Source organism: Xiphophorus couchianus, chromosome 9, assembly GCF_001444195.1.
Source record: "Xiphophorus couchianus chromosome 9, X_couchianus-1.0, whole genome shotgun sequence".
Lineage (NCBI taxonomy): Eukaryota > Metazoa > Chordata > Actinopteri > Cyprinodontiformes > Poeciliidae > Xiphophorus > Xiphophorus couchianus.
In genome coordinates, this window is record NC_040236.1 from 5652293 (window position 1) to 5675917 (window position 23625).

General features: G+C 35.2%; 1 long non-coding RNA gene across 2 annotated transcripts in view; it reads right to left on the reverse strand.

Moving 5' to 3' along the window:
- LOC114151263 (uncharacterized) overlaps positions 1 to 21692 on the reverse strand; it is a 34547-nt gene extending 12855 nt beyond the window's left edge. Inside the window, exons 1-3 of one of the 2 annotated variants that reach the window (XR_003596907.1) lie at positions 21681 to 21692; positions 17862 to 17872; positions 2245 to 2346 (exon numbers count right to left, since the gene is read on the reverse strand). This is a non-coding gene — a long non-coding RNA (uncharacterized LOC114151263). Of the gene's footprint in view, positions 1 to 2244; positions 2375 to 17861; positions 17873 to 21680 lie in introns of those variants that run through there. The other variant, XR_003596906.1, reaches the window with a different exon arrangement.
- Positions 21693 to 23625: the final 1933 nt, after the last annotated feature.

A 23625-nucleotide genomic window follows, 5' to 3' on the forward strand; every position in this document is an offset into this window, starting at 1 on the left:
TAAACATAAAATCAGTTAAGTGCATCTTTTTGATTCCTTACATACTACTTACATACTGCTAAAGCTAAGGCTGTAGAATTTAAGGATTGGTGTCTCATTCTTTTGTTTTGGTGGTGCATCTAAGACCATAACCCACACAGTGGAAATGGATTTCATAGATCCTACGTAAAACAAATTTTATACATTTGTTGAAGCATAAGTTTGTGGAATAGATATTTTGCAGTTTCATCTGAATGAATAGTTTAAGACACTGGCATAATCGTAACACGGAAACTAAATTAATGAGTTATGAAAATGATATCCTAGTAATCAAAAATTCAGCAACAAATAACATTGAGAATAATGTGCATGTTAATATGTATTCTTAATTTGCAGAAAATATTAGAATTACTCAAGATAGAAATTTGTTCAGAAGGCATAAGCATCATTCAAAGCAAAATACTTAGCTTAAGAACAATATTTTCATAAGCTTTGTCTGCGCACGAAACAACAGTTGTGTGAAAAGTTATTTGCCCCCATTCCTGATTTCCTACTGCTCTCAGGCACGTACAATTGACATTATGACCTGTCACCAATGGACCGATAGGCAGCTGCAAATTGTCCTGAAGTGAAACGCTCCGTACCTGGAAGAACTGAGCCCACTTTACCTCCAACATTGTTTTTGGTTTTAGAGATTTTGTGAAAAATGATGAGAATAAGTTGTCAGTTGTCAGTGCTCAAAGAGAGAACAGACAAAGAAAACTAATTGAAGGCATCTGATGAATCAAATCTTCATGAACCTTTGTTTGATTTTGAATTTCATTCAGATATCATTAAAGACATTAATAAATAAAACTGTTTGCTTATTTATGCTAACCACTAGGGACTGACAAATTTCATGCAACAATACTCGAATTGTCCTGTTTCTACATGTTGCCTAGAAGTAAATCAAAGTTACTGCACTGGCCTCTACCTCCAGAACTCTTTTCTTTTTGTTCCCTGAATCCTAGATGAAAGCTAAGAGAGCTTTCCAAGGGATTTAAATTATTGAGTAGCAACATGAAATCTAATTCAGAATGATAAATGAAATTACATTAAATTAGAGTCCAAGCCTATGCAACCCAATCGTTGCTGGGAGGATATAGAGGTAATGCTGTGTGTGAGTAAGGGAAGCCATGTGGGGGAATGTTTTGATGAATTTATGTCTCTCTCTGGCTATAGCTGTAGGGTTTGGTGTGCTGCAGAACATCACCAACTCCCCATCATTAACTGTTCTCTTGTAAAACAAAGACCAGCCACTCACTTGAAAGAAACACTGTCTCCAAATCTGATCAAGCTCTATCAGCCTTGCAGGAATAATCATTATTTATTTTACTCATTTTTTCACTCTTGCCTGTGCTGTTACATTCTACTCCTGTCAAAGAAAATTAAGACAGGTGGGGGTGGACTTGCCATCTGCAGAAGTTTGGAGGTTTCCCTTAGGGACTGTCATCCTGTTAGCTGCCAGGAAGACGAGCAACAGTGACAACATTTAGAAATCTAACCCAAACTTTTCGATTGGGCATTATGTACATGCTAACTATTAAAACTGTATTGTTGCGTGTGTCATTAAGGTCTATCAGGGCTTTTCAGCAAACAAACTGTCTACAACCATATATTTTTGAAGCCGAATGCATTGTGTAAATGTCACTATATCAAATCAACTATCACAGTGATTGATTTGCAGTCCCATTTTATTTAAACAGGGACAGAATGTTTCCTATTCAAATACAGTAAAAAGCTTAAGTAAACCATCAATCATTACTGGTTGCATGGAATTGTCAAATGCTAAATTAAGATGCAATGGAAATAGAAACTCATGAATCTAAGCAAATTTTCTGTAGTTGTGCAATGCGTAAGTAACATGTTGGCTCCTTGACCAGTGTGGGTAAATTTTTAATGCCGTGAAACCACTGGATGTAGTGGTGAAATAGAGATCTTGAATATATTTCCACCAGACACACACCCACACATTGGACACTACTGTTCTTCACCAAAAAGAAGTGAATTGTAAAACAATAAACACTATATTTTAATTAAATTCTAGCTGTTGTATAACAGATGTCATCAATTATTTATCAGCTAGTGATGTTTAATAATAGTAATTATAATAATTTTTACTTTATTCGTCCCAGCAGGGAAATTATTTCGCAGTTACAGCACACGACAGGAGCTGTGTCTGCAGACAGCCAGCTGAGCCGGCGCCATGTTGTTTGACTATTTGACTATTTAGCTTCACATCATGCTATAATGTTATTTCCTCATCAAAAACATACCTGGAGTGTTGCTTTGATTCTGTCATGCACGTTTGAGAAATCCTATAATCTCCTCTGCGAGCCATTTAGCTCTACAAAATACCTGGTGGGACAAAGCGACCACTTCGAGGACAATACTTCTCCTTGGCAGGGTTACAAAAGTTTTGTTTTTTTCAGAGTTTAGTTTTATTTTTTTGTGACATTTTGTTTGTCTAGTTCAGTTAATTTTAATTAGTTTTTATAGTGTATTTTCTAATTTGTATTAGTTACTATTAAACATTCTTTAAACAGAGTTAAACATTCTTTAATTTTAGTTTAGTTTGCATTAGGTATAGTAGTAGTTTTATTTTTTTTTGTATTTTGGTTTATTTTTAGGTGCAGCATTCAAAAACGTCAAAGTATTGTATTGTGATTATGTATGCATCGATTGGGTAATTAATACTCAATAAAACATACAATTAAAAAAAAAATTCAGTTATTGTTGAACAGCCACGTGACTCTGACAGAAACCCGATTTCAAGCCTTTAAATTATGAAATCTAATTTCTTTTAAGTCATATTTGACATATAAAAAAATTATTGTAAGTGAAGTTTACATAGTTACATTACATAGTTGAATGTGCTATAAAATGATACGATGTGGCTGGAAAACACATAATACTGGCCCTTTAAACTGCCATCTACAACTGGCTAATTCATCTACAACTGAGATTCTGTGAATCCAAGAAAAAGTAGTTCTCATTCAGTGGGTTGTGCTTAAAATCATATGCTTGACATGGCTTCAGTAAAATAATTTTGCTTCACTATGGAGAACCAAATATCATTTCATTAATATGGCTTTTTGAACACACACATTTACTCTCATTTGAAATTGCTCAGTGGTGTAATTTGAGTGCCTGGAGGTTGTCTGTAAATGTGCACAGTGGGCTGTGTGTTCCCAGTTTTTCCACCACAGTCCTCCTTGAGACTGGCACCCATCAAAAAAACATTATGTCAGCTGCAAAAATCCAACTATTAGGCAACTCTTGAGGCCATGTCACCTTTTTGAAACTCTGGAATATACACCCAGCCTGATGCTCCCTAACACACACTTTCAAGCTGACTCTTTTGATCTACATTACTCCTCCCAGAGGACAGGTAAGTTATTCAGCCTTTTTTGTGTACCTCTGTTTAGATTTTTCTTTTTTTTTTTTTCTCGAGACATGGTCTTTTCAGCCCTTCATATGCACACCTGAGGGAAGAGGCCTTACCACAGGGTTGGGATCAATGAACTGTGTTCACTGTGCTCAGCCAGCGCAGGATCTTATTTAGAGGCCCTCCAGGTGGGGAGGATCAGTGGTGAACAGAGGGGGAGAGGCAAAGCCATCATCTATTATTTATTTCCTCATTTAACACTAGCAGCGGGATCCTCGCCCACTTTTATTTGTTCAAAGGGTATTGGTGTGGGGTTAATTCTCTAAAGGGGTTAAAATAAGGAACATAATTGGATTCTTGCACCAGGACAGATTGGCGTTTGAAAGATAAGGGCTGTGTTGTAAACACGCAAAGCCTTGTTACTGATAAAAGATCTATTTGTGCTCTCTGGTCTCCTGCTCTACTGTCAGTGCATGCCAGAATGATGTGGGAAGGTGACGTTTATTGATCTTTTTTTTTCTTCTTCTTCAATTAGTGGAATGAAGAATATGTCCTTGTTGATAAAAGTTCTTTATTTTCTACAAAATCACTCACATTTTCTTTCTATTTATTGCATATCTGCACCATTTATCTCAAACAAAATCAGATAGGAATTAGGAACAACTTTATTTTGTCCTGCATCAGACAAAAATATCTTTGTAGAAAGTATTTGAGTTATTTTAGTCAAAATAGAATAATGTTTCCTAATTTTATTATCTGCTACTTACACATATTATAAAGGGGTGGTATCAGGTATTTCCTAGTCACATAGTACCATTTTATAGGAAAACCAATTAACTATGTTACCTTCAGTTGTTACGGAAAATCCTTTGATACATCAAGCCTGACTTAAAATAAATTTGACTTAATAATCTTACATCTTGAAATTGGGCCCGTTTCTTTAAAAAGCTCCTGCTCTTTCCAAAACTCTACCTTCAGTGGATCATCTCAACAATCCTTCTTGTTATGTCATTAATAGTTGTTTACAAGAACGTTGGACTGACAAGTAGTTTGTATGATAAGCTTAGCACACTCTGAGTTCCCCCAGGTGTTGGCTAATTGCTGTTGGCGCTAGTCTATTGAAGCTGTGTGGGAAAGGCACCGGGGAGGGTGCACTCTGAGGTGGAAGCTTGACTGGAGGCTGTTGCTCCAAGGAGGAGCTTTGGGTAAATAGGCAGCACTTTGTAGGAGCAAGCCTTTAAGCACCAACAAATGGTTGCCATGGAAGATTCAAGAATTCTTTAAACATGCATGAAAAAATCTATACAACACTCCAGGTATGTTTTTAATGAGGGAGAAACATCATAACATGAAATATAGCTCCAAAAAGCTTTACTTTTTGCCCCCCTTTAAATGACCTATAAAAATATTAACACACAAGAAATACACCTATCTCAGTGAACAAATCCCATCTACAGATTGAATTAACAATAAAATGAAAAAATCAAAAGAAGCTCACAGATGGGGAACATTTCCTTGGTACCCATGGTATAAACTTAAATAAAATGTTACTTATTGCAGTAGCATCATTCCACACTAACATTCAACCTTTAATTTTGATACTTAAATACTTAAAGTGTTTCTAGAAAAAAATTATTTGTAATTGATTATTATGACTTCATATTCTTCTGGGGTGTAAATGTGAGCCAACACCAAGGATGATTTCTCTTATCCATTTTTCACTAGGCACTGAGCTCACTGTGTAAGGACTGCCATCTTGGGATTCCCAATTCCTCATAATCATTAGGCACTCTCTACTTATCAACTTGATCTTTAGCTGTCATGCCAGGACAACTTCCTTTTTTCTCTTGGCATCATAAATGTGGAGTTTGCTGAATTCTAGAGCAACTTGAACTGGAATGTGTGTTTTACTCAAGTTTTTGCAACAAACACTTGATATGGTATGCACCAAATTATTCATGTGTGAAGAAGAAACCATGCCCACTGTTCAGTTTGGTGGAGGAGCTGTGATGATGTGATCATGTCCCAAAACACCAAGGAAACTTGTCAGATTTCCTAAACTCTTTGAAATAACAAAACATTTCAAAATCAAATCTTGTACAGTCTGCTAGACAACTGAAAATGGGTCATTAGTGTGTCTTTTAGCAGGATAATGACTCAAAACAGATGGCCAAGTCAGCACAGAAATTATTCACCAGAGATAAAATCTATCTTCTTCCATTGTCATTTCCAGTCTTAAATCCTTCAACTTAACTGAAGAGATAATTAAGAACATCAGACAGCACACCAGATTCTGGACAATCTAAACAGATTATGCAAAGAGGAATAGTCAAAAAAAAACTCTCTCTGTATACTCCAGTCTTAGGAAATGTTGTGGGACAAGACTAATAATAACTATCCTCTTAGCCAAAAAGATACCAAACGTGCATCTCCTGAGATTTGTTCAGTGCAGTCACTCCTTGACATGGAATTTGTCCTCATAAAATGAATGTGCCAAAAAATTTAGTATTAAAAAAGTATCTGTGAACATTGCAGTGAATGTTTTAGCCTTTAACACATCTTTACAAGATGAGACAACAAATTTGTCCATGTATATAATAGTATGAGTATAATGTAATTCTAATTCTGAAATCCAAACTGACCCAAACAATTGTAACTAAATCATGTCTCATATACCCAACATAATCTTAAATATTATGGTACATATCAGACAACAGTATGAAATTTATAGGTAGACACAAAGTTTAGCCTTTTGAGACGATGCAATATATTGGAATATTTCTGAAGTCAAAATAGTTGCATATTTCAAAGGATATTTCCTCTGAACATACATATATTTACATTGCCTGAAGGCACACCACTCAGATGCTCCATTCACTGGGATTCTGTAACTAAAAATGCTAAATGATCTCTTATTAAAACACTTAGCCTATGATAATAACTACCACTGCCCCAAATGGTTGAGTGGTTTCCATTAAAGTTTAAGCTCTAATTAAAAATTAGAAAGAAGACGAAATGCATTCTGTAGCTGAGCCCTCAGGGAGGAAATCTGTCTTCTATTCTGGTGTAAATTGAGCACACCTATCAGCTCAGTGCAGAATAATCAGGAATTAGGGGATAAATGCAGCAACTGTGAAGAGTAATATTTGCCTGCATTGCTCCTGTACCCAGGTTTATAAAGCTTTCTCTCTCCACAAGCTTGTGGCACTTCTTCTCTGTTTGAATGCAGGATTTAAAAGTCTCAAGAGAAGCACAGTGGGTGAGTAAGAAGGGTTTTTATGTGATGTTATAAGGTTCCACTCATATTTTCCACCCTTTTGAAATTCTCTTTCTTTCCTCATGAATGCATGCGAGTTGTGTTTTGAAATCGTGGAGAGGGTATGGAAATTTCTCATTGCTGTGTTGCAACTGAGAAAGGAAAAAAAAATACTTGCATTGCTTCATTATTTGACAAGTAATTAAGAGTAAATGTGTGCCAGCAGACAGTGAGCCACACACACACACACACACACAAACAAATAAATAAATCCACTTTGAAATGGGATACATTTTAAATAACCTTATTTACAGTAGTTAGTCTCTTCTTTATTATTTACACTTCTATTTTAAGATTGAAATGATTGCACTGTGATATAAAGTATGTACCCAGTCTAACTCCTGCCAAAGAAAAGATAGGAGCAGAATTTACTGTCTTCATATTTAATCTGTCATCTTGTATCAGCACAATCAGGCTCCTTCGCAAAGGCAAGGGACATTGAAGAGGCCATGTGTGCCTTCACATATCCTTCAGAGGAGGAAGTTAAACCCCTGTGCTGACAATCAAAGCAGCACCGCGTGGCCTGGGTGAAAATTGAGCGTCAGGTATTTACTTGAGAGGATTAAGCAGTGGCCGAAGGATTGCATGGTGAATGTCTTTAATCTGAACAATTTTGCTACTGCTGTTACAACTGTCCATCACTGCCATAAAAACATGACCACAAGCTGTTGGAATTGTGCACCTTTTGTGTTGTTAATGGGATTTTGTTTTCTCTCACAGTAAGGCACGTTTGGATAGGAAAGCTTTTTCAGTTTGTTGATGAACCATTTATTTCAAGGTTTGATTTATTTATTTATTTGGGGGTAACTAGCAATGGCCAAGCGCTTTAAAGGCAAAACTGTTTTTAATTATATCCAGACAGTTAACATAACTGTCTGTCCCAATTCAGAGCCAGGAATTTCTACAAATACAGGCTACTTTATTATCCAGCAGTTTGCATTTGCAGACTTAACATTGCGTTTATCGCCTTACATTTATTATACTTTGACAAATTAAGCTTACCATATCAAAACATTTTTTTTTATTTTCTCAAAATGAGGCCAGACCTTTAAAAGTTTAAAAACAAATCTAAAGAAATCATAGAAAAGACTCAAAAGTGCAACTGGTTTTCTCCACTGTTGCTTCATGCTTGATACAAGTGATTCCAGTAGGCTTGTGGAAGCATTGGTCCATGTGTTTAACTTCAGAGTGGACATGAGGAGTCAGAAACTGGTATTTATTTTTTGCAAATATCTTTTTCCATCTATCTCTAAATGTTTTCAACAAGATTTAAGATAATGAAAACAACCAAGATTTTCCAAAGCATACATGTTATTCTACTGGAATTTTTTCATATTGCTATTGGACTATAGCATTGTCCTGTTAAAACCCCTTAACTGTCATCTCAATTTCATCAGACAACATGTCAATATTTTGGGGGTGACAATTAAAAAATAAAAGATCCTGTCATCATGACACAAACTAAGATTCTGTAACATCTCCACATTGTCAGCCACTGTGAGGGGCCCTTGCACAAATTAAATCTCAATCTTTCCATAAAATAAAACACTCTGAATCTTTTAACAAATCTGAAAAGACCTTCTTATTGTGTCTAACCTCAGGAACTATGGCACATTATGAGAGGCCTTATCTGTGCAGCTCAGCAGTCCTCCCACATTCAAAGACAGTATTTTTTGCCTTTGCCTTCAAGGGTTTCTGAATGCCCAACAGAAAATCACATAAAAGACAGATTCATTCACAGGTTTTGACTTTTTAAAGCTAATGGCTTGTTTAAGTTTAAATGCAGTTATTAGTCATTTGCCCATCTTATTTCTTTTACTTCTGTTTTCTCTTCTTTAATTTTGATTGTTATTGGATTTTAGGTGCATCTTGTTACAACCCCCCACAAAACCAGTAAGGGTCAGGTCTGGCACTGGGTGTAACACAAAAAGAAGGCAGCCTAAACAGTTGGTATCAGTACCAAAAGTATAATTTAATTTACAGTTCAAGTAAAATGTCACTCACAGTGGACAACAAGCACAAGGAAGCTTTAAACTTCAGGGTCTCCAAGGCCAAAACAACAAACATAACATCCCACTCTTAATTGTAAAATAGAAACACTTTCTAGAAGAGAACTGAAAAAGAAAGTACAATACCTGAACTCCCTGACTAACCAAAAACAGGAGAAAACAGTTAAACAAAATGGCAGAGAACCCCTACCAGCTTCCACTGTGACAAGAAACAAAACTTAAGTTATACACTTGATGCTTCACAAGAATGCTCACAGCAAAACCATACAAAGTCTCCTCAAACAATCAGCTCACTGACAAGATCACATCAGATCAATGCCCAAGGAAAAAGGGATCTGACATCTCCGGTTGAAGCTCTTTATGGGGTGGCTGACGAGCTCCAACACATTGCACCTGTGGCAGCCAGGTAAAGCTGAAACACAAAGAAAGAGCTCTCTCATGAAGAGAGCCCCTAGAGGTCAGTGACCGTAACACATCTCAAAAAGTACAATGTTGTTGAAACATTTATTCAGAAAGTGAAACTCATTTGGCTATGTTCCTACAATGGATCTTGATGCTCAATTCTAATTTTTTTGCTCGGTCGTTCATACTATTAAACAAATGTGACTGGAATCAGACTTCTGTGTAAACAGTTTATGACTCCAAAGTGACTTGTATGTGAAGGAGAAAGATATTGATGTCACACAGCTGTGCAGATGTAATAATGGAGGGACAATGTGGACTGTAATATTCTGTGATAGAAGGCAAAGATGGAAGTAGCAACATGTAATTTTGCAGCTGCAATGATAGCAGCCAACTTTATGGTCCTTCAGTGTTTGTCTAATGGGATAACTAGATTATTAAACGGAAATGAGACACAAATATTAACAAGTTACAGAAGGCACTAAATAACTTTTCTTGCTTTTGGATCCCTTTGGTTGGCCTGCAACAGGATTGTAATTCTGAGTTCAGTCAGACCATTTAGTCTATTTAGTCTTCTAATGAGGTCTGAGGTGCAGAGTAACAAACCACATTTGTTTGCTTTCCCAATGTCAACAGTATGCCTTAAGATATATGACCTCCATGATTTTACGTGATCCACTTGTTCATCTTGAACAGTTTGCAATGTTTAAGATGCAGATGTCATACATCTAACTACTGTATTTTGTTAAATATGACTCAATGTTCTCACATAAAGATATTGCTTAGATGTTCTTGTATGTTGTTCTCCCTAAGTCCACAACAAAAACAGATAAGGACAACTGTCTTACTGGTAAAAAAAAAATCCAAATGAGCTTAAAGTGAGTGCAATAACTACATTAGACACTGGAAAGGATGTCCCTTATTGCAAAATCACCCAAACTGATACCCCCCCAAAATTAGTCACTTCTCTGTTTTTTTGACCTTTGATGGTTATTGTGGAATGTTTTTCTGTCCTTCCTGTCACTTAACAAGTATTCTGTTTTGCACTTTTTTCTTTTCTCCTCTTGTTGAAGCGTTCCTGTACAATAAAAGATTCTGTACCAACCTGCTGCCTCACAATGTCATCTGCAAGCCTTATAATCCAGAGGGACCTTTGCCAGATCTTGTACTTGAGCTTGTCTGTCAGCAATGAAAATAAGAAAGAGCAGACCAGAACCTTGATGTAATCCCTGCATCACCTTGAACAGTCAGTCACTCCTTCTGCACACATTCTACAATCTCACTGCCTTGATACCATCCCCCATCACCTTTCCATATTATCCGGACATTCATGATTTTTCATTGGGACATCGCACTTTATCCCTATCGGATGTTCTCTGCCTGCTAAAACCAACTTGTCAGACCTTCACTGCACTCTTCAAGAGTCATTTTGTCCTGGTTCTCATAGCAACCTTCTTTTTGGAATGTTTCTTTCTTTTAATAATTTTTGCTCTTTTTGCAAACTTTATGCAAGCAGCATAAAGTAACATTATTGCTGATATTACATTTCTATACTTCAAACATTTCAGCATATTACTATTTCTCTTAAAAATGACATTAGTACACTTTGTCTCCACTCTCCTGCCATTGTTGCACTATTAAACGATGCCAAACTTGAAATGCATCTATTGAATTGTGATCTAGAGAAAGTACATTTCCGTTCTTGATTGTCACATACCTGCTATCAGCCCATTCTTTCTCCCAAGTCATTACAAAGACAAAATAAAAAGTACTTTGATTTATTCAGAAATTCTACTTATTCACTTTCTTTTGATCTTCTTTCTTTAAAAATTAATTCATATTTATGTTTCCACCAAGTTAACCCTAGACAATTTCCACAATAATAAAAATGGAACATAGCATGTTTTTTGCATTTTAAATCAAATCCTAAGACAATTGTTTAATATCATTGTGTTACTTTTTCCAACACTGCAGAGTCTGAATTCCTAACTTACAACAATGTAACACTGAAGTCAAACATTACATGTAGTTGATCAAGAAAGAGACTTAAGAGTTGAATTGAACTTTCCCCTCAAAGACTTTCCATGGACTTGAGAAATTACTTGGGAAAATTTCTTATCACTCTACAGAAACATTGCTGACTGATCACTTTGGCTGAATACTCTCTTTCTTAAGAAGGCTAGCAGGACTTCATCAAACAGTCTTTTTTTCCCAGATAGATATACAGCTCTCACACCTAGATTTTAGCTCTTATATACAAATACCTGTCAAACTCCTGAAATCACAAGGCGTTCTATTGTACAACACTGCAAGCAACTCTCACTGCTAAAACTTTTCACTTCCCTTTCACACTATGTCAGAAAGATGTAAACCCATGTTAGACATTCCTAGTCTTACACCCAGCTCCCACATGGTATCTTGTACTGACAGTATACTATATCTATCTATCTACTCTCCAACTCATAAATGAACTCTTTCTGTTCACCAGTCAAACGTGTCAAAATTGGATGTTCTGGCTCTTATCCCCGGAAGTATATGGACACTTCCTTTCCTTCTCCAACAACATCTTTGTATTCAGTCCCCTGCCTTCCTTATACATATGGCTAAAGGTTTTTTGATAAGCTAGTCTGATTCTGGAATTTGTTTTGTGATGTTGGGTATTTTTGCCCTCGTTTTTACTTTGGTTGTTCTGTTTATCTTATACTCCTAATTTTTCAAACTTTGCCCGATTTGTGAATGTGCTCATCATATTCCTACAGTCTTTTGGTTGACATGGTCTAAACTGACCTGTACTATATTAAATATTTTATTTAAAAACTGCTTTTTGAGAGCTTAAAAAGATTCAGAATCAGTGTTTACTTCCTGATCCTGATCCAATCTTTTTAGAAGACTATTCCACACACTGGCAATATGTAATACGTATGCAAATATTTCTAGTTTATCTTGCTTTGTAAGACTGCAATAGGTTATTCTACCTGACACAAAAAGTAGTTAAGTGTTGCATCACTTGGCAGTGAAGACTTTAGTTCTTAGATTATTTATTAATTTCTATAAAAGCCAACTAGATGACAGTTGCAACTACTTGCTTCAACTTGTACCAGATGTGGCTTGGGAGCTCAGCAATCGTTCTAGAACTTTTGTCTAACTGACAAATTTCAACTTGCTCTGTTAAAAAGTAAATACCATGCAGTCTTAAAGTCAGATACAGCATATTGATGATTTTCAGTTTTTACTGCATGTAGAATTACAAACAGTATGCAGCAACATTGCTCTCCAGGTCATTCGAGCATAACAAATAATTCACAGCTATGTGCACTTTGATTTTTGCGCTCTAACAAGTAGGATGACAGCTAATACATTTCAAAAGAAATGTAATTTTGATTGGATGCAGCGGACACACAGATATTAATTTCTCAGAGGGCAGGGTCTGCTGTGGGGCATCAGATAAAAAGTAATTATGCCCACATTTAATCTGAGATCTTCTGTTCTGCAAATATAGGCATATATTGGGTTCATGTAACCGGGCTGTATTAATATCTTGTTATAATTACAAAAAATATGTTGTCACCACAATAGTTCACAAATTTAACTGTAGATACTCTTAAAAAGTCACTGTGTTTATTTAGAACATGTGTCTTTAGAAATTAAAAGCTCATTTTAAGTTTGTCGTCTGTCTTACTCTTTTGTTACATATACAGTATATACTGTGTATATACTATATATATATATATATATATATATATATATTTGATCTCCTAGCCTCCTCTTTTGTAATATTCTCCTGAGGGAAAGGTCCAGCCCAGTTAATTCATAATTCATAATTTTTTTTAAAACAGATTTTCTCTTCATCATCTATGTGATCCATGGATTAAATGGATGACATGCCTTTCCAAAAGATGTCAATAGTTGGACAGCTAAGTATTAATATAGTATCTATACTGAAATTGGCAAACTCCACAACAGAAAAATAAATATTTTTAACCCTCTTTTCTTTTTGTAAATTCACCTTCAAATTATTTGTTATTAAACTTTTGTTACTTGTATTAAAGAGTTTCATGAAATATTTAAACCAGTGCCAAAGTAATATTGTAGAGCTGATTTCTTGTTTATTTTAAATGATCAATACTTGCCACTTGTCATTTTAACAATTCTCATGGATGTATGATTCTTTGGAAACATATAATACATCCATGCAAGCACTTGGAGAGAACATCTGCATTAAAGACAAAATGACTTATTTTGCTGTGAATATATTAAAACAGGATTTTTCAAGTTATATCAGCTTGGAAACTCTGACTCTTAAGTGTTCATATTTTATCTCCACCTTTTCTAACCCAGACCTGTAAAAGTCCTAGGTGCAGGGAAGGTCATCAGCTCTGATGATCCTCTCTGCTAACTTAATTGTTTGATATATTTTGGACCTTTTTTTGTAGATGAGCCAAATGGCAGCAGTTAGGCCAGTGATGACTAGACAACCAGACAATATGTTGGTGGACAAAGCAGAAAAGAGTTACAGACTTGACAATTTGTGGAAGCAGCAGCATCAAGAAGAAGGAACATGGGAAGTTTGAAAAATGCCAAGGTGTCAAAGAGAAAATAAAGAAATTTTGGAAAGTCATGACCTCAGAGGAGCTGGTAGTTAGTGTTGCTCTTGGAGTGCTAACCCTCATAAAACCATATTGGCTAATAGATTCCAGGAGTAACCTTTTAGATTTCTGTCTTAGAGAGTTCAGACCTAGAATCAGCCAAGATACTGAACAGAACATTCAAGAATCTGACATGACATTTTTGATAAGTAGTGGAATTTACTCTGAACAGTCCATATGCCTTCACATATAATTTGTTTTATGTGAAGGAAAGAAAGCATAGCAGCCATCTGTCAGCCTGAATAGTCTTGGAAAAAAAACCCAACTTTTTTTGACAGCATCATATAAATCTGAAGAAAACAATATGTTATCACAAAGGTGTTTTCAGTGCTGTGTTAAAACAGAATAGTAATTGCAAAAGAAGACCTTTACTGTCTAGACATGCCTGTTTGAAAGGTTAAAGACCATGTCAGTGACTTGGCTGATCCAAGTTGGGCTGTACGGTTGAGCAATGGTTAACCATGAACTCTTTCTGCATGGTATTTGCACATTTTCCCTGTGAATATGTGGGTTCTCGCTAGGTACTTTGGCTTCTTCCCACAGTCCAAAACATGACTTTTAGGTTAATCTCTTGCCCTGAAGTGTGAATTTGCTTGCATATCCTTATGTGTCGTGCATTTCTCTGAGGTAACCTTGTGATGGACTGTCTTCTTGTCCAGGATGTGTCAGCCTGTTGGCTATTGACAGCTGGTGATAAGACACCAGGAAGAATTAAGAACAGCTATGCTTCAGATGTTTTCAAATTAACCCCCAAAGAAATGTTTAATGTCATATTCTAAACATACTTCATGGACTCAATTGTTTTATAAATTTAACTTAATCAAATATATATACGTACAATTTTTATTAAAGTGTTCATCTGGTAACCAATATTATCAAAGTTATCAAACTACATCTACTGATAGATGTAGTGGAGTCTTGGTTTGAAATGTTTAAATAAAATGAAAGTTTGAGGCACAGATACTAATCAGGAAGTACAACCATGATTCCACACTGTTAATTAGATATACTTTGTCTCATATGAGTCAAAATGTGTGTCTTTAAGATATAAAAATATATTCTACCTGAGATTTAGACTTAAGTTGTTACTGAAGCTCTGCATTTGGCCATATCCAAGAGTGCAACATCTGATCTGTGACTCTACTTCAGTCTTCAAACTTCACAGGCCAAGAATCAATTTTCATGTCTCAGACATGCTCATATAATCCATTTCTTCCCCTAAAACTGCAGAGTGTTAACTCAAACCTGGTATTCTGTATTACATTATGCTGACAAGGTCAACTGCTGCTGGGCTACTTACCATTTTTGAATTTCTTAGAAACAAAATATTCTGGGTTTGAGTTCAGTCCTGGGTGGATTTTTGTTTTAAACAATTAGGATTGCTTGTGAAACAGAAAAATGTGGCCAAGCATTGAAGACAAGATTATCTTATATTACGTAGTTAACTGTGAAAGTATTAAACATCAGAGTCACAGATGAAACCCAATACATTTCTCAAATAGAACTTTGTTCAGCTGCACTGATCATTAAAATGATAAATCTATTAATGTGTTATTTTATAAATATTTTATTTGTAAAGGAAATAACATAAAATGAATAAACTATTATCAGATGACAGATACATTTGATAGAATTTTGATAAAAAACAACTTTTATTTATCTACATTTTATTTACATTTATGAAATACCAGTAACCTAATTTGTACCTTAAATGCATTGGTGAAATTTGTTTTCCTTATCACCTTTAAATGGAAAATTCTTCCAAATGGACTCTCTGATCCTTCAGGGTTATCCTCCTCCTACTTCCTTCCACCAGTGTAGAGAGTAATGACATAAATCATAACCAATGCCCTCTGCGTGCCACATCTCAACGAGTGTCAAAGAGCTCATCTCTGCACTCCCTGAAAATCATATGCTCAGTAAAATTTTTTTCCCTTCTGACAGAACAGGGAAATCGCTGCTTAATTACATACTGTAATATACTGTACCTAACTATTTTTTAAATATTTTTTTTAACATACATTGCACTTGCAAATTCAAAGACATTTTGCAAAGCGGGCAGATGCATTAATCTAAATCCCACAGCCAACCACCCCCATTTCCTCTCTGCACACAAAACAATCTACAATCTGTTTTCCCCCCGGTGACTCCTCCTGACTTATGCAGAAATGAAATCTTGCAAGAATAATTTATTACTTTCATTCGCACTGGTGAATCTACATTTTGCCTCATATGCTCACGCGTCATTACACTTACAGAGATAGTGTAACCTGGCTGACATGTCTTAAGTGTTCGCTCTCAGCATAGAGAGTAATCTGTGCAGTTATAAACTGATTCAAGAAGAATGCCACCAACAGTGAGAATATCAGGGCTCTGACCCCTGAAAGGGTCACTGAATTCCTATGGCCAGTCATGTAGAGTCCAGTTCACAGTATGTGTTCGGTTCATCTGGAGGACTGCAATGTCATGCCTTACAAGGACACAGTGAATCATGATTTGGTGTGTGAGTCATATAGCTACTGGTTATTTATTTGTGTTAGGGTGAAAGATACATAGCACATGAATAGGATATGTACTGTACTAACCAAATGATTTGCTGAATGCATTAGAGGACTTTCAATCTCTCATTTTAACAGCTCAAAAACTATTTGTATTATCTGCTCGTCTATATGGAGAGTGCAAACTGCCGAATTACAATAGGTAAATAAATTATGAAATAATTATTGAAATGTGTCATTCATTTATTAAAACTGGAAACAAATAGTTATTTGATATAGAGTTAGTTTTATATGCCTCAATAGAATTTACCTATTTCATTTTAAAACTAGATATAATTATTTCATGATTTAATAAATAATTTAATGTTCCTGTGCTGAAGCACATCATGAATTAATTTAAACTGTCAACTTCACCCATCAACTCAGTGGGCAAGATTAGGACTGTTTCTATTCTTATTTTCACTGGAAGTCTGACAACAGCTTCAATAAATTGTTGCAAGTTATGAGTCAGCAACTCCAGCCCCTACTTTGGTCTAAAATATCTCCACTAAGTGTGAAGGACACTTGCATAGACTTCAGGATAATTAACCCTGACTACTAACTAACACCAGGTAACTTCTTGTGAACTTATTAGAGATATTTCAGATCAAATATTGAGGCTGTTCACCCAGAGTTTGTGGAAAACAAATTGTAATGATTTCATTATGTGATCAAAGTTATTTCTGCACTTTCCAGAGAAGATATTGACCTCAGTCATATCAAATTTGGAAGAAGTTTCCTTGACTTGCTATTTGAAGCAGCCAATCAGATTTCAGGGTGTCTGTAGAAGCTATCGTATTTACGCCCACTGAGTTTTATTTAGAATCATGAATCATGAACATAATGAATTGATTTTGAATTAATTAGATCATGAAAAAAAATGTGTAACTTTTTTAAAAAAAGAAAAAAGGAGCATCTTATTGAGGCACACATTATTATTTACATTTATAATAAGTTCTGCATTTATTTCCCTTGTAAATAAATTAATGACACATTTCAATGATTATTTCATAAGTTATTTATTTATTGTAATTTGTCACTCTTCCCTCTCAATAAGTCTACACCCATTTGAAAAAAAACAACATTTGTTCTGATGTGGATATTTGACCGAATGTGACAGGGCTTAGTTGATTGGTTGGTTTTACTATCTACCTTTTCCAGATTTGTCTGCAGGAGAAAAAAAAAAACATTGTTAAAATGTATTATTATTTTTTTACATTCTGGACACTTCCCTCTTGGTGACAACAGGGAACCAGTACTGACTAAGTCAACATCAGACAACTCATACATGTCTTGTCATAACAAGCCATCTACTTTAGTATATCTAATCCTTCCAGACTGAATTAGTTCTGTGATCATGAACCAGTGCAAGAAGCTGACCACTTTCCTGTGAAGTCTGTTGCCTTCCTGGGGTTCATGTCCCTTCACACATCAGAAGCTGTTAATTTCTAATGGCCATAACTATAATTCTCATGCCTTATTCAAATTGTGACTAGAATGTGAGCAGATGGAGAGTGAACTTACAATTTGCCAATTGTTACCAACCATGGCAAATACTTCATGTCCTCAAACAATAGGAAAATGCATTTTTAAAATCTCAATCTTTGGTCTTGTAAAATATTGTAAAATAAATTACTTTACAAAAGGACTCATACTTCTTGAACTTGTTTAATTTTGTCATGATGCAACAGCAAACTAATTTATTGCATCTGCATTTAATGTGATAGTCTGACACTCATAGCATCATGCTGCGAGGGACATTTTTTTCAGCAGGGAGACTAGTCGAAGTTGATTCAAAGGTGGAGCAAAATATAGGCTAAAACTGGAATAAAACCTCTATAAATAGACTGGGTTAGAGGTTTAGCTTTCAGTAAGAACTAGAGTGACATGACCAATCCCCAGGTAACATCATAGCTCCACAATAAATACACAACCATGAACCACTAGTTAAGTATAACTTTGCCTAAAAAATTAAAGATGTATGAATATTTTGCGAGACACAAAATAAACATTTCTCATGAAAATGAAAACATAGTAGAAGATTTATCTTTAGCAAGTCATAATATTACATGTAAAATATGTCTCAAGCCTCAAGAAATACGTCACACTGCATTTTATAAACAGAAACCAAAGCTTTCACGATATTGCTTATTTTTCTAATTTGCAATGAGTTCAGTTTATTGCAAGAACTATGAATGAAAACACTACATTTTTAAATAAATGTTAATTTCATACTTAGCTATTTTATAGTGCCAAAAATAAAAACTCTTGTTTTCCCCTCAACCTCATTACAAAAAGAATTCAGACTGAAATGCAATATATATATATATATAATTTTATTTTATTTTTTTTCATGAATTTAAGTTGGTACTGTCAAAACAGCGTTGTCTTTTACAGAAATATTGTTCTGCCAAATGGCTACTCTGGGTTTTCTGTTGGATCAGTGGAATGAGATTTGTTGCTCCAAGCAAGTGTCACAACACACATGGAGTTGTGGACTGAAAGGTCACTCTGTCCCACACCAATACTACAAGTCATTGCCTTGAGACAACTGAGACCTGTATGTACTGTATGTCTGAAAGGTATTCTGGTAGAGTCAGGGTCAGCAATATGAGACAACAGTCTATTTTTTGCTGTGATTATAGCTATTACATTTTTGAAACGGGCGTAATAAACTGCTGGAAATCCACAATGTGAACCAGTGTAGCAATTACACTTAAAGAGAAAAAACAATGTGAATTATTGTTGGTTATATCAGGCAATGGAGATAATGAGGAGCAATGATAACAATATCTGTGATGAAAGAAGGGGGAGAAATGCCTTCTATGCATTCTTTAAAATTAAGTTTATTCATGGTATGTTTCTTCTTGTACTATAAGCAATTTTTGTCCAATCAATAAAAGCGACAGCTAAAGTGCTTATTTCCCTTGCAGGTAAATCATTTCAAAATTGGCTTGATATTAAGGCGAATCCCTAAGAGGATCTACGCTCTTCTGATAGTGGGTGATTACAAAGCAAGCTGTTGCAACCCTCCTTGACTTCATAAGACCAATGTTCCCTTTCTAATTAGGTCGTTATCCCCCCAGGACACAAGATAATGGCTAGGTGTGAATTTAATTTGGAAAAGGATTTTACTTTTTGTCCTGGGAATGTGTTGCATGCTTTGTGCTCTAGGTGACCTAAACCAGTTCATAAAGCTTCAGAGTCAAATAGGAATTAGCAACATTATTAAAGTGTAATCTTGTCCATATCCCAGTCCTACTGGTGCCCCAGGGCTGAAAGATATAGGTATACTACAATTGAGTAGAGATTGTGAGTCAATATAGTAAACAAATGTGGCATTCAGAAGAGAAAAAGCAACATAAAGTAGTAGCCTATATGACACAGAAATGAATACATCTGTGGTGTTGCTGACTGCTTGGTATGTATTCATATACTGTATATATATACACTGCTCAAAAAAATAATGGGAACACTTAAACAGGTGTTTAACACTTAAAGTGTTCCCTTTATTTTTTTTTTGAGCAGTATATATATATATATATATATATATATATATATATATATATATATATATAGATATATATAGATATATATAGATATATACTGTATATATACAGTATATATGAATACCTGAATTCCTTTTGATCTTTGATTTTTTTACAAGACAAAATGACAAAGATAGAGAACACAGTGACTTGGAAAAGTAACTCTAATTTGATTACTGGTTTGGAAACAGTAATACCTTTGATTACTTGCTACTGAAAAAAGTGGTCATACTGGAGTAATATGTTACTGGCATTACACGACAGGCTACTTTGCCCACCAGAACATTTTTAGAATTACCTACATTAGAAACACTGTCTCACAGTCTGTTACAGAATCATAGAATTTGGTCTTGTTTTCTGTTACACTTAATGTTTTCAAGGCAAACCTCCAAAGTTTTGCCCCTTTTCTCATTTTTTTGGATTGAAGCTCCTAGATCCTAACCCAAGGCGAGAGTTTTGCCATGGAAGATCTCTTCTTGTCCTTGGCCCTCCCTTCAGAGGTTTGAGTGGAGAAGAAAGAGAAAGTCAATAGAAGCCAGAAGTGAATGTAAAAGTCATTTCTAATTGCCTCTGAGCATTTCTTTCAACCCAATGTCAATTAAATATGATATGTTAGACAGTCACATCATTCTGCTACACCCTATTTGCTTTATTTTGGCAATCCTGGCAGGTGAGCATTAGAAGCATATTTGACAGCCTATCTCTTTATTTAAATGTATTTTACGACACAAGGATTAACACGTCATTTGGCCTTTTGACATCACAGATGCCTAAAATGGAAAAGAGGGCCAGTGGCTACTGGTGGTACCAATTATTGCCCCAGATAATAAAAGATCACCTTGCCCTACCTTTGACACTAATGCAAGAGATAAACAAGTGCATCCTCACAAGCTCTTCATGCAAGCCTATTCCCTCTCCTCTCTGGTCCTTTCTCCTTCCGGCATTTTAGAAAGCAACACATTCTTCAGCATATTTTGCTGAGGTGGGTCACACAAATGAGGATAGAGGATAGTGGGTACACAATAAAGAAGCCAACTAAGCTTCTGATGCTCTGTAAATCATAGCTGTTGCCTTATGACTGGATTCTGTTGCAAAATGGGCAGTTATGCCCAAAATTTCAGTTTGCTTCTGTCACAAATCTTTGTACACGGTACAAAGATTTGTACCGAATATTGTTTCTGACTTGACCTACTTCTTTGCGATAATATGTGGTTGAAGAATTTCGGATAGATCAATAACCATTGAAGGTTTTCACTGGAAGGTCTGTTAAGGTTTTGTCTGCTTTACAATTTAAGATTGATCCTTTTGGCTTCCAACTTCAAAAGAAGTACAGGAACCCACAGAGATGTTCTAAATACGAAAGAATGTGTGCTGGAATATTCGCCCTTGAGATGTCCGTTGTGGAATAAGAACAAAGATAAAAAAAAAGTATGAGAGAAAATAACAGGTCATGTACTGCCTTTTGAAACAGACATCTGGCGCAACTTGGGTGGAATGAGTTTTTATAAAGATATATTTGACAATCCCAAAACGTTGCTGACAAACTTGTAGCAACAATACTGAACAAAAAGATCCAGTATTTTATTCTCCCTTCACATGTGCCTTCAACTATGTTTTTCATCATAAGCGGTTATTCTTGCTGAGGAAGGGGTTTCGATAAACTTTGATTTTCTTATTTAGGCATATGGAGTTACCATAGTCAGACACAGCTTACAATTTAAAGAATACATACTTTCTCCTGTCAGAAAATTACCACTTGATTTTCAGCAAGAGAACAATTGCGAGGAAGGAGCTCTATGAAGGTGTGGGTTTTAACTCCAACTGTGCATTTTTCTTATATGTTCATTAATAACACATGCACAGGTGCTTTGTGATTTGTCAGTAAAAATCTGTTCTTTTTAATTCGCTGTCATTCCAAAGTCTAGTAAAGTATCAGTCCTCCTCAATGACCCATAACTCTAGACTAAATAAACCAAGCGTGGAGAAAGCTACAGGCACATGGATGGATTATCACAGGAGCTGCATTTACTCTCTCTCAGGACATACAGACAGCAAGTTTATACCAACACAATACATTAATTTTGGGATATTAATTTTGAAGAACACACATGCATTCATACATATGAAAAACTCCAATATCTGTTCTGGTCCTTCAGTGCTCTGATTTATAAAGCGGCGACTATGCCAGGATTATTGCTTCTCTGCTCTGTACTGCAGGGACCTCTAAAAATAAATGAGTAAACAGACTGTAGGAAGTATCATCGGGTTGTTATTTAATCAGGGTTCATCTGCTATGAAATTATAGATTTCAGACTGCTATCTGTTATTGTTATATATTTGCAATTGACTTTTTAATGTAATTTAAGGAAATAATACACTATGTAACAACTGCCATTTATTACATCTAATTGTTGGCACAGGGATCAAAAGATGGAAAATGAAGTATTGTATTTGCTTGCCAGTGGATAAAAAGCATGTGGCACTGCTGTTCAGTGTATATGGCAGAAAAAAGTCTATAAAAAACACGCAGACTCATCACAAATAATTACAAATTCTTGGGGAAAAGAGTTGATATAATAAAATAAATACGGAGAACAAACTTAAAAGGAAGAAGTTGGCAAAACCGGTGGCAAAAAAGACAATAAGGCAAATATAGACAAGAAATGAGAAAAAGTCAATTGGAGATAAACATTGAAAAAAATAAAAGGGACAAAAACAAGCAGGCTAATTTTGAAAAAAAATAGAACAAAGGAAATCTGGTGAAAGTACAGAAAATGTGAAGGTAAAATATCTACAGAATTATTCAAACTGAAAAAATATATATATTTCAAGAGACAAAGAAGAAAATGTAGAGTCAAGGAAATAGACTGAGGTATTAAAAGTTATGTAGATGCTGCTAGAAAAGTAGCAGTAAGATGACTACTTGGTAGTAGCCAAGTAAAAAAAAGAAAATATGCATCCAGGTAAAGATATCAAACACCTATGGTAACGGTCAAAACGGTCCAGACTCCTGTTAAAATTTCAAATTATTTTGGATCTAAAATATGACACCAATATGTTCCTAATGTAACATGTTTTCTGTACAATTCAGTTGGAAACCTAGCAGATTCATGAGAAGGAGAAACATAAAAGCTAAAAAGAAATGTCCTGGATGCCTAAGAGTGCACACCCTCAAAGTAGAACTTTGTTGAAGCAACTTTTAATGAAATTTTGTTTTCCCACATCTTGACTTAGTAACAGAGTTACAAAAAGTTGAACATTTCCAATAATTCTAAACTCTGGTTAGACTGTTTCAAAACTTTTCACATGTTGTTCCATGGAATAATATTTTTTGTTGATTTAGTTGTATGATGGTTCAAAATTAAATTCTGCTTCCTCTTTAACATTCTAGCATACACCTGAAGTTTTTGGTTAAAAACAGACTGTTCATTATTTCAGACACTTTGACAAAATTCAGGATTTCTCTGAGAAAAGTATCCCCATATGTTAACACTGCCAGCACCATGTTTTACTGTGGGCAGGCTGTTGTTTTTGTAAAAAAAAAAAAAAATAGTAACTGTTAGTAACTGTGGCCCAAAAGCTTCACTTTTCTTTTATTTTTATTATTATTAACCTTTATTTCACCAGGAAAATCTATTTTCTTTTATAATGTACTCAGGTCTTTGTACACTCACAAACCAAAGACCTTACAACCTTACCTTATTTTTATCTGCATGGAGATATAGATTCTTGGTAATCCAACTGCCATGCATGTGGCTTAG